Source organism: Giraffa tippelskirchi, chromosome 7 (genome assembly GCF_054371585.1).
Source record: "Giraffa tippelskirchi isolate mGirTip1 chromosome 7, T2T-mGirTip1v1.2.pri, whole genome shotgun sequence".
Lineage (NCBI taxonomy): Eukaryota > Metazoa > Chordata > Mammalia > Artiodactyla > Giraffidae > Giraffa > Giraffa tippelskirchi.
In genome coordinates this window covers 21,584,960-21,595,549 of record NC_137281.1, presented here as the reverse complement: position 1 = coordinate 21,595,549, position 10,590 = coordinate 21,584,960, and positions in this window count along the sequence as shown.

Sequence of the window (10,590 nt, the reverse complement as noted above, 5' to 3'; positions counted from 1 at the left end):
CCCATCCATCCATCTGTGCACCTGTCATTCATCCATTTATCCATTTTGAATAATTCACTGAACAAATAATTATCAAGCCCCTACAATGTACAAGGCATTATTTGAGGCTCTGGAGATAGAGCAGGGAACAGATCCCTGGATTCATGGAGTCGACCTTCTAGGCCACAGTAAAAAAGATGCTTCTGTAAAGCAATAAGTCCTATGAAAACAACACAAGTGATGTAACTGATCAGGAGGGGAGGGGGATTAGGAAAGGACTTTCTGGGATTGACACCTCCTGAATGTGGAGAAAGGGCCAGTTGTGTAACAATCTGGAGGGAGGGTGTTCCAGGCAGGGAAACTGGACTTGGAAGATGCTCAGCACAGGCTGGGAATGGCATGAAGCCCCAGTGGCTGAGGTGTAGTGTGGAGAGAGGATATAGAGAGGCCAGTGGGTCTGCTAGCCCAGAAGCAGCCATGCCTGGAGCTAAACTGGGTGACAGTAATATCAAGCATCATCTCTTCAGGGCCATCCTGCAGCCTCGCCCACTCTGGAGTCCTAGATCCATGATCGTGCTTTACCCCACCCCAAAGTGGTACAGCAGATGGGCGAGTATAATGTGTCCCAGGCCCTGGGGGCTCCACTTGGCCCAGAAAGGGCAGAACCCACCCCTCACCCATGTCAACCCTCTTTTCCATCCACTGGGACCTCTCCCCACACCACACCTCAGCCACCGGGCCTTTCTGCCTGCTCCCAGTGTACAGCAGGAGGGCTGTGATCAGGGCCCCAAAGGCTTCCTCGTCTTTACCATTTACATGTCCATTCCTAATGAACCAGGGGCCTGTGGGGGTGCCAGGTGACACTGAGTTCCAGCCCTGCCATCCACTTCTGGTGTGTCCTTGAGCCAGACACCTCCCTCTCCAGCCTTAACTTTCTCCTGGGCATGGGGAGAGGAAAGCTCCATAGGGTGAGGCCTGGGTCTCAACCTCATATTCATAAGACCTTTCTGAAGTAGGGTGGAGCCTTCCACCTGCATCAAAAGTCCCCTTGAGTTCCCAGGCCCTGAACTTGAATTCTTCTCCCAGTGGGAAAAACTGGGTCAAGTCTTCATCTGCTTGGGGCATGTTTGCTTGTTTTAAAGCAATGGTTTAAAAGAATTTCAAATAGTTGACAATGTTTAAAAATTTGGAGAAATTACATTAAAAATTAAAGATTCCCTGTTTATCTGAAATGAAAAGATGTGGTAACGCTGGACTATGCCAAGTCCACAGCCACCTCTGGACATGTACATATCTGGACATGTACACATTACCCTCTGCAGTCTGCCACAGTCCCCACCACTTCCTGATGCCCCCTACATGGGTAGCAGTCCTGCAAGACCACTTACTCCCCTGGTCCACATGCACAGAGGTAGAGGAGTAAACTTTGGGTGCTCAGGTTCCAGATCCATGGACCTCAGTGAGGGGGGTGGGTGCTAGGCCTCTGCCCTGATGCTCTGAGCCCCCCAAAAGGCCCAGGCCCAAGAGAGTGGCCAAGAGGAGGAATCTCAGCATAACTAGAGGGGACCCTCGAATGATCACATAAGACAGCAGACCCTTTGCATGATGCTGGAGCACGGGGAGCCCCAAAGGGACAGAAACTTTTTCACAGGCAGGTGAGCTGGGTACCCAGAATCTTACACATAAAACTAAATTAAATTCAAAGAAAATAAGGCTGGGACATCCCAGGTGGGACAAAAGGGTCCTCTCTGTGATAATCAAGGCCTTTGCCTCATTCTTTAGAGCAGCTCCTGCTCTAGAGGCGGCAGGGGTAGAGTGTGGGGGTGAAGGAGTGAAGCCCACACACTGACTCCACACATACGACTAACACTCTGTTAGCTGAACGGTACCCTTAGAATTCATGTTGGAGCCCTAACCCAGATAGTTCAGAACATGAATGTATTTGGAGATAGCTGCTGCTGCTGCTAAGTCGCGTCAGTCGTGTCCGACTCTGTGCGACCCCATAGACGGCAGCCCACCAGGCTCCCCCGTCCCTGGGATTCTCCAGGCAAGAACACTGGAGTGGGTTGCCATTTCCTCCTCCAGTGCATGAAAGTGAAAAGTGAAAGTGAAGTTGCTCAGTTGTGTCCGACTCTTCGCGACCCCACGGGCTGCAGCCTACCAGGCTCCTCCGTCCATGGGGTTTCCCAGGCAAGAGTACTGGAGTGGGGTGCCATCGCCTTCTCCGATTTGGAGATAGGGCCTTAGTTAAATTAAGGTGTGTATGGGGGCGGGGGTTGCTGATCCAAACTGACTGGTGTCCTCATAAAGAGATTAGGACACCAGGGCCACCTGCGCACTGAGGAAAGACCCTGTGAAGACATACAGAGCAGGTGGCATCTGTAAGACTGAGGCCTCAGGAAAAACCCTGTGTCCTTGACCTTCGACCTCCAGCCTCTAGAACTGTGAGGAATCAATACATGTTGTTTAAGCCCTGTAGTCTGTGGCATTTTGTCATGGCAGCCTAGCAGACTATTACAACTACCATATGTACACGCACCCACCCCCCAAAACTGGCCCATTTCCATACCCACACATACATCCCCAAGCTCTCACTAGCCCTTCCACACTGACAGATGTACTGGAGCATACACAGCCTCTGCTGTTGATTATTTTATATGCAGTTGTGGGTATATATTAGTCCCATACAATACTCTTGATTCTTATTGTAGTTTGATCTCATTGACTCCTCATGACCTAATACTGGAGTGGGTTGCCATGACCTCCTCCAGGGGATCTTCCTAACCCAGGGACTGAATCCTACTCTCTTGCATCTCTTGCACTGGCAGGCAGGTTCTTTACCACTAGGGCTTCCCTCATAGCTCAGTTGATAAAAAAATCTGCCTGCAATGCAGGAGACCCCAGTTTGATTCTTGGGCTGGGAAGATTCCCTGGAGAAGGGATAGGCTACCCACTCCAGTATTCTTAGGCTTCCCTTGTGGCTCAGCTGGTAAAAAAAAAAAATCCCGCTGCAGTGCGGGAGACCCGGATTTGATCCCTGGGATGGGAAGATCCCCTGGAGAAGGGAAAGGCCACCCACTCCGGTATTCTGGTCTGGAGAATTCCATGGACTGTATAGTCCATGGGGTCGCAAAGAGTCAGACACGACTGAGCCACTTTCACTTCTTTACCACTAGTGCCACCTGGGAAGTCCACAGCCCTAATCAGTATGTTTCCATTCGTCAAAGAGGAACCTAAGGCCCCTTCAAGGAGCCAGCCATGATTCACACCCTTGGAGATTAGGCAACACCAGGAGTGCCCTTCCCTCCCCAGCTTGCTGCCCACGACTGCCTGAACAGTGGAGGGCTCTGAGGTGCCACACAGCCACTGGATTATATGCCCACTTTCAAAAACACTAATTCTGCAAGTAATAGATTCCTGAATGTATGTGGAACTCTTCAGATGTTTTGTCAGTAACAGAAGATGCACCACAAACCTGCAGATTCCTGAGGTCACACGGCTTTTGTCGTGGTACTGTGGACATGCACGCATGCTGGTGAATTGGGAGTCGTAGAGTGTCGGAGAAGCTGCCTTTTCCTGCACTTTATAAACTAGATTGAACTAGCTACTAGCCAGGGAATGAATACCTCTGGAGGGGAGGTATTCTTGATTCCAATATCAATACCAGGAGGACTTCCCTGGTGGTCTAGTGGTTAAGAATCCACCTGCCAGAGTTCGATCCCTAGTCCAGGAAGATTCCACATACCATGGGGTAACTAAGCCCATGCAGCACAACCACTGAGCCCATGCACCCTAGAAACCTGTGCTCCTCTGCAAGAGAAGGCACTGCAATGAGAAGCCCATGGACCACAACTAGAGAGTAGCCCCCACTCGCTGCAACTACAGCAAGTCTTTGCACCACAACAAAGACCCAGTGCAACAAAAAATAAGTAAATATGTTTTTAAAAAAACTTTAAAAATCAATATCATATCTTTTCTGTAGCTGGGAGGGAAAGTGTCAACATCACGAAAACTCACATCAACATGGTTGATAGTTGTGAAATATTCCTTTAGCATCAGGCAGGGTACTCCCTCAGGGCAGCCAGCTGAGAAGGCCTCATACCTTCCAGGCTGGCCATCCCCACAGATGACAACAAGAATATTCTGCAACCGCAGACTGTAAGGCTACTAACCAGACTGTGAGAGCTCAGAAGCCAAGAGGGGTGTGGACCCCCCTTCTCACAGTAGATCTTGCACTTCTTGCCCCTCCAGTGGCCTCTGCTCAGGGACAGCAACACAAGACCTGCAAGATCAAGTTCAGCCTGGTTGAGAAAAATGGAGACTGACCTCTAGGGCACATTGCATGTGCCATGGTTGCCTGGGCCTGCCCCCCAGCCCCTTTCAAACCCCTCCTTCATGCATCTGGGGCCCAAGACCCCATGGAGGGGTGATCTGGACCTCACAGCTGTTTCTGGAGCCCTTGGATAAGAGAAGGGAGAGCCTGAACCGACGTCACTGTGGCTAGTGGAGATTATGGTTTTTAAAATTATTTTTAAAGACATTCTCCAGGTAGAACAATAAAGATATCATAGATGAGGCTAAGAGCCCTGCTTTCCCTTCTCCTCATTCTAATGCTGATGTCTCTGAGGATGAATGTCCCAGCACTACTTCCAAGTACGTACATACATGTGTCTAGGGAGGCAGAATCCAACTTACACTCAATCCCAGGCCAGGAGGGGAGAACCTGCTCCTTCTTACCCCACAGCAAGGGCCATGTGTCCACCTGCCCTGCTTCTGCTGCCCATGTGTGTGAGCCTGCCTGTGGCAGCTCCTGGCATGCATGGGAGGGTTCCCCTCCCTCAGGCACTGACAGGTGCAAATGCTGCCTCACTGGTACACTCTTTTTCAGTTTTAGTGGATTCTGCTTAATCAGGTTTCAATAGTAAAAAAGAAAAAAAAAAAGAAAGAAAAAGCTTCACTCAGTAAACACTGAGGCTGACCCCACCTCCTTCTCAGACCGCATGGAAGATTTCTGGATGGGGAATGTGGTGGGACTTGGGGGAACCCCCAGAAGCCAGTGGGAGGCAAGAAAGGACCCTCTTCAAGAGCCTTCAGGGGGAGCACGGCCTGTTGACACCTTGATTTTGGACTGAGAGCCTCCAGAAGGGTGATGGAATAAGTGTCTGCTGTTCTATAGCGGTCTGTTAAGGCAGCTCTAGAAGACTTATAAGGGGATATGTTCAGAGTCGACCACACCTCTCACTCCACTCCTGGGATAAGGCTGAAGCCTTTCTTCTCTCTCCCCAGATGAAATACTCTTGCAGCCAGAGGGCCTTGCAGTCCTTAGCACCAGGATTCCAGCCAGTGATGGCCTGGGTACAGGGGCCACATGACCCTGGTTAAGTAACTTATTCTGTGTCCCACACAAGGGGGAGCCTCTCTGCTCAGGCTTCCAGAGGAGCCCCACAGAGATATCTCTCTATGCTGACCCTCTGATTGTGTGTTCCCCTGTGCTGTCTGCCCACCTACTGGCTCTCCTCCTTGGGGCAGACCAGGCTTCCCCCCAGGCCGATACAATGTCAGCTCCACTCTTCTCTTCATTCCCCCTCCCCATCCTCCTCTTCTAGTTTAGAAAAAATTTAAACTCACCTACACATACATTTCAGCCCTGTGATTTCCCCTGGGATTCTGGGGCCTGAGTAAGTACGCTGCGGTGAGTTAGGAAGCTACAGCCCTGGGAGTCGGTGGTGGGGTGAAGTGATGGAGTGTGTCATGTCTTCTATGAAGGAGGAAATGCTCTCTCAGCTCTGTCAAGGGCCCCTCCTCCTGGACCCCTCATGGGGAGTCCAGCTCTCCATGATTCTGGTGACCTTAAGAGGAGAGGTGGCTGAGAGCAGAAAAGATGGGGAAGGTCAAAGAAGATAGGAGAAGGACACTTTTGGTCAGTTTCCTGAACATCTGGGCTCCCAGAACAACACTCGGGGCCATAGCAGTCTTGGTTCATCTCCTTGAAGGCTGAAGTTCAGAAGAATCTTCACTTAGCAGCCATGGACAGAGAGCAGCCAGAAAGACAAATTGTATCCTCCACTCCACAAAGCACAAACACACTTTAAACCTTTAGGGCCTTCCCAGAGACCTTTCACGAGCGTACAAGGCTCTGTGGAGTTTCGATCACCCACCTCTCAGTCTTTCCTTGTTTCTGTCTCAATGTGCCACACCCCAGGCATACCAGTCTTTATGTGTTCATACTGGCCACAGGGCCTTTGCACATGCCATTCTTTTCGTTGTCTGGAATCCTCTTCACTCCCTCTTCTAGGTAATTCCTGCACATTCTTCAAGTCTCAGCTTAAAGCTCACTCCCACAGGAAGCCTTCCCTGACATGTCCCCTTTTCCCCAGAGCAGCTCAGATTTCCCCTTAAGGGCTGTCATCACCTTTCTCCATAGCAACACTTATCACAACTGTGATTACACACAGTGCTAATAAAAGCTCTTGTTGGTCTTAGTTTGCATCACATAACCATCACACTACAGGTTCATCGTGAAACTGGGGAGGGCCTTCGGGACAGCCCCACTTGAACCACTTGGACTGGAAGAAGTATGTTTCTCAGATGGGAATTACCCCCAGGAAGAGGCACCTGCTCCCAGCAGGGGAAGAACAACTTCCACCCCTAGTGAAGGCAGCCTGTTTGTGCACCCACCTCTCTGCAGGCCTGTCCAGTTGGCAGGAAAGGTGGGGAGAGCCCAGCTGCTGCTCAGGTTGGAGCTGCTAGATGACACCATGGGCTCCACCAAGAGACAGTGAGCAAGTGGACAGAAGGAAGGAAACAACGGAAGCTCCAGGCTGCCCCATCAGAGGTGCCAGAGCCACGTCCCGGCCTAGAGGTGGGGGCAGCACGCATGCAGTTCTCTTCACGCAGTGGACAACCGCTGACCTGGAGGTATGAGGGTCTACCCACCTCTGCTGTCACAGAGGCCACGTCTGGCTGCAAGGTGCAATGGCCAGGACCCAAATAAAGCTTGGAGAGCAGGTGGAAAAAAGTGATCTTATGAGATTAAAGCAGAGTGAGTAACAGACTGCCTTGGGGGTGGGGTAGGAAGGGCTCTTATGAGGCGAGAGTCGGGCATGTCAATATCTGGAGGATGAGCTCTTCCGACAGGAAACAGCAAATGCAGAGGGCCTTTGGTAGAAATGAATGTAGCATGTTCTAGAAGACAGAAGGTTCTTGTGTCTGGGGCATGGGAGTCTGAGAGAGCAGAGGGAGGGGCAACAGGGGCCCTGAAAAGGAGTTGGATATTACCCCAAGAACTGCGAGAAACTGTAGGAGGACATTCAGTGTGAGAGAAAGCCCCTAAGGCTCTGAGATTCCAGGACTCAGCAATGGGAGAAGGGGTGTCTGCCGGGAAGCCCCCCGGAGTCTGCAGCCTTTATGAACACACACTGTTTCCCCCAGGCTCCTGCCGCCATAGAGCAGAGTTCTGACACTACTTCTGTGTGAGGCAATGGAGACATCTGCTGCATTGTAGACACAATTGGACACTTTTCAACATATTGCTCAGCCTGTAATTTCCAACAGCTCCATCCAACTGAGCCCACACTGGGCGGGGCAGTCGGCACCAGGGCAGCTTCTGCGGCAGAAGCAGGGATGCGGGAGGTGCTGCCAGTCCTCCTGGGGCTCCCAGGTCAGGGAGAGTTGCCGGGGGGGAGGGAGGCTTTTCCCCAAGGGGCTGTCTGGCCAGTGACTCAGGCCTCTTTGGCTTGGGGCATTTCAAGGGTAACGTGGAGGCCTCATCTGGATGTGAGCTGGTGAAAGCTTTAAGCCAAGAACCTGCTTCCTGAATGAAGGGACAGGTGCGTGTGAGAGGCTGGCATTTCCCCACATCCTGATGAAACCCTGCCCTTGCCGCTGTGCTGGGGAGCTTGAGGCTGGGAGAGGGAAGTGCTTGCATGAACTCACACTGAGCTGTAAGTGGCAGAGCGATCGCTTGAGCCCACCTTGGCTGGGCATAGAAGGTCTTACCCCTCAGCATCCCACACTTTGAGATTATTCCCTGGGAATCCAGGGCAAGGACATCACCAATGTTCATAGGACCTTGCTCCTGCCATTTCCTCCCCAGAAATGGATCAGAGAACAGGGAGGCTGAGGCCCCATGGCCCCAAAGGGTCCCTGTGTCACAGCCCCCACACCCACTATGGGCAAACCTCACAGTCCCACTGGCCCTGCCCACATGATTTACTCCAGTCTGACTCCTGAACGGGTGGCCTGAGAATTTTCAAAAAGATTCTGTGGGCTCTTTCCAGTGGTTGATTTGGGCCTGTGCCCATGTGAAGAGGCAGGAGGGGAAGCTGAGGGCTGCAGTGGGCAGACAAGGGGCTATGTTTTGAGGCCACCCTCTTCTATGTCTTTTGACTCACTTTTCCTCTAGACCCTCTCAGGATCCTGGGCTGCTCACAGTCCTCAGGTATGCACAACTCCCTGAACCATGAGAGGGCATTGCTTAGCCTCTTCCATGTCAGGGCCCAGCCCGAGGGACCAGGATTGCCTCGTCTTTCCATTTCTGTAAGTTTCCAAGGTCAGCCTTCTCAGCAAGGGAAGGAAGCACGGCCCTTGCCGGCCCTCATAGCCTTATCTCTCACAAAAGGACCAAATCCCTTGTTCCAGCTGCAGTTTTAAGACAGCTCAGGGAATAGCTCTGAGTGACCTGGCTTGGGTGGTGCGGCCACCTGGAACCAATCAGCTGCTGCAGGGCTGGGGTGGGAGCAGGGACGATGACTGCGGGGCTGGAGTGAGGAAGGAGCAATTCCCCAAAAAGAGCATGTGTGTGTGTGTTGGGGTGCGGTGATACTGTTTCCAGAAGGAAGGAGGGGCCAACAGGCAAAGCACAACAGGAAGAGCTTAGAGGAAGAGGTGGCATCTGCATGGGCTTCAAAGGGTGGGGACAGCTTGGATGCACAGGGAGAGGACAGGAGAGCCACAGCTGGAAAAATGGTATAGACAGGCCCAGTGGTATGTCTGGGGCAGGGGGTCTCAGGCAAGTATGCTGCATGGAGTCTACAGTCAGGAGAAAGGGAAAAGGAAAGGGAAAGTTGCTCAGTCGTGTCCGACTCTTTGCGACCCCATGGACTATACAGTCCACGGAATTCTTCAGGCCAGAATACTGGAGTGGGTAGCCTTTCCCTTCTCCAGGGGATCTTCCTGACCCAGGAATCGAACCAGGGTCTCCTGCATTGCAGGCAGATTCTTTACCAACTGAGCTGTCAGGGAAATCAGGGGACCAGACACTGGAACCAGGTCTCTGCCAGTTAGCTTGGTGCTGTCGGGAAAAGGTGCCCTCCTCGTCTTGTACAGTCCAGGGGCAGATGACATGGTGAACGAATGCAGAAAATGTTCTGGCCAGATGGTGCTGTGTACAACACGCACAACTGTGTGTGACAGCCCTGACCTGGATATCGGGTCTGGACTGGGTTGACCCTGTCAGTTCGCTTGGGGACCTTCTCTCTGGAGCTCTGTGTCCCACAGTGCCTGACCAGGATGCAGCCTCTTGTAGTAACATCAATACGGGAACAAGGATGGCAGCCCCCCAGCTGATGGGTGAGAAGCTGAGAGCCTGGTAGGCAGCTCTATGCATCTGCTGCACACTCCTTGAAGCGGCCTGGGGCGGAACACAGGAGACAATTCATCAGCCACGTGGGCCTGCGTGGATGCCCACCTTGTTCCAGGGCATTAGGTCTTCTGCTGCCCAGCGAACAGGCCTCTGATTCCCTCCCAGCACACCAAGAGGCTGGGGGAAGCAACACACGCCAATTACAGGAGCCAATTAATTTGCACTTAATGGGGATATTTTCTTTTACTGCACAAAACCGAGGGGCATAAAACCCTGATTCCTCTTCTGCGGCTCCATCCTGCTCTCCGTGTGCTCATAGCATTTAATAACTCCTGCCACAGACCGAGGGCCAAATGTACGCGGGGCGCGGGGAAGCCGAGAGGGCAATTCCCCATCAACAATCTGGTGAGGAGGCCACTGCCGTCTGCACTGTTTATACTTCCGTTTCCCCTCCGCAGCTCCCAGAAGTTTCCATAAAAACAGATGTAAGTAATCAAAGACTTCCCAGCCCCCGAACAGCTCTGCTCCTGAAAGTTTCCACAGAGCCTGCTCCCGCTGCTGGGGTTTGTGGCTCCAAAAGACTCTTAAACCAGCCCTCAAATCTCTCCCAGGAAGGAGGAGGAGTCCTCGCCTGCAGATCGAGTATCATTTGTCAAGTATTTTATGGTCAATAATAACAGTAATAACATCTCGGCTGTGCTGGTGTCTTTTCCAATCACACTCAGAGCACGTGGTGTGGGACTCCCACGGCATCACAGTGGCCTGTGAGCAAGGTGTCTCACCTCCACTTTGGGGATGGAAAGAAGGCGGTACACTGAAGGGGTCAGCCTCAGCGCCATGCCCCCTAGAGTCTCAATGCTCCAGGACAAAGGTGGGAGTTGTCTTCTTCCTTGGAAGGCCTGTTGCTGGCCCTTTCCTGCATTCCTTGTGCAGCGTAGCTTACCAAGTGCCGGGAGCTTGGAGCTCAGCAGTGGGGGAGGATGGAGCCAGGACACCGAGTGTAATGCTGATTAAACATCACGGCTTCA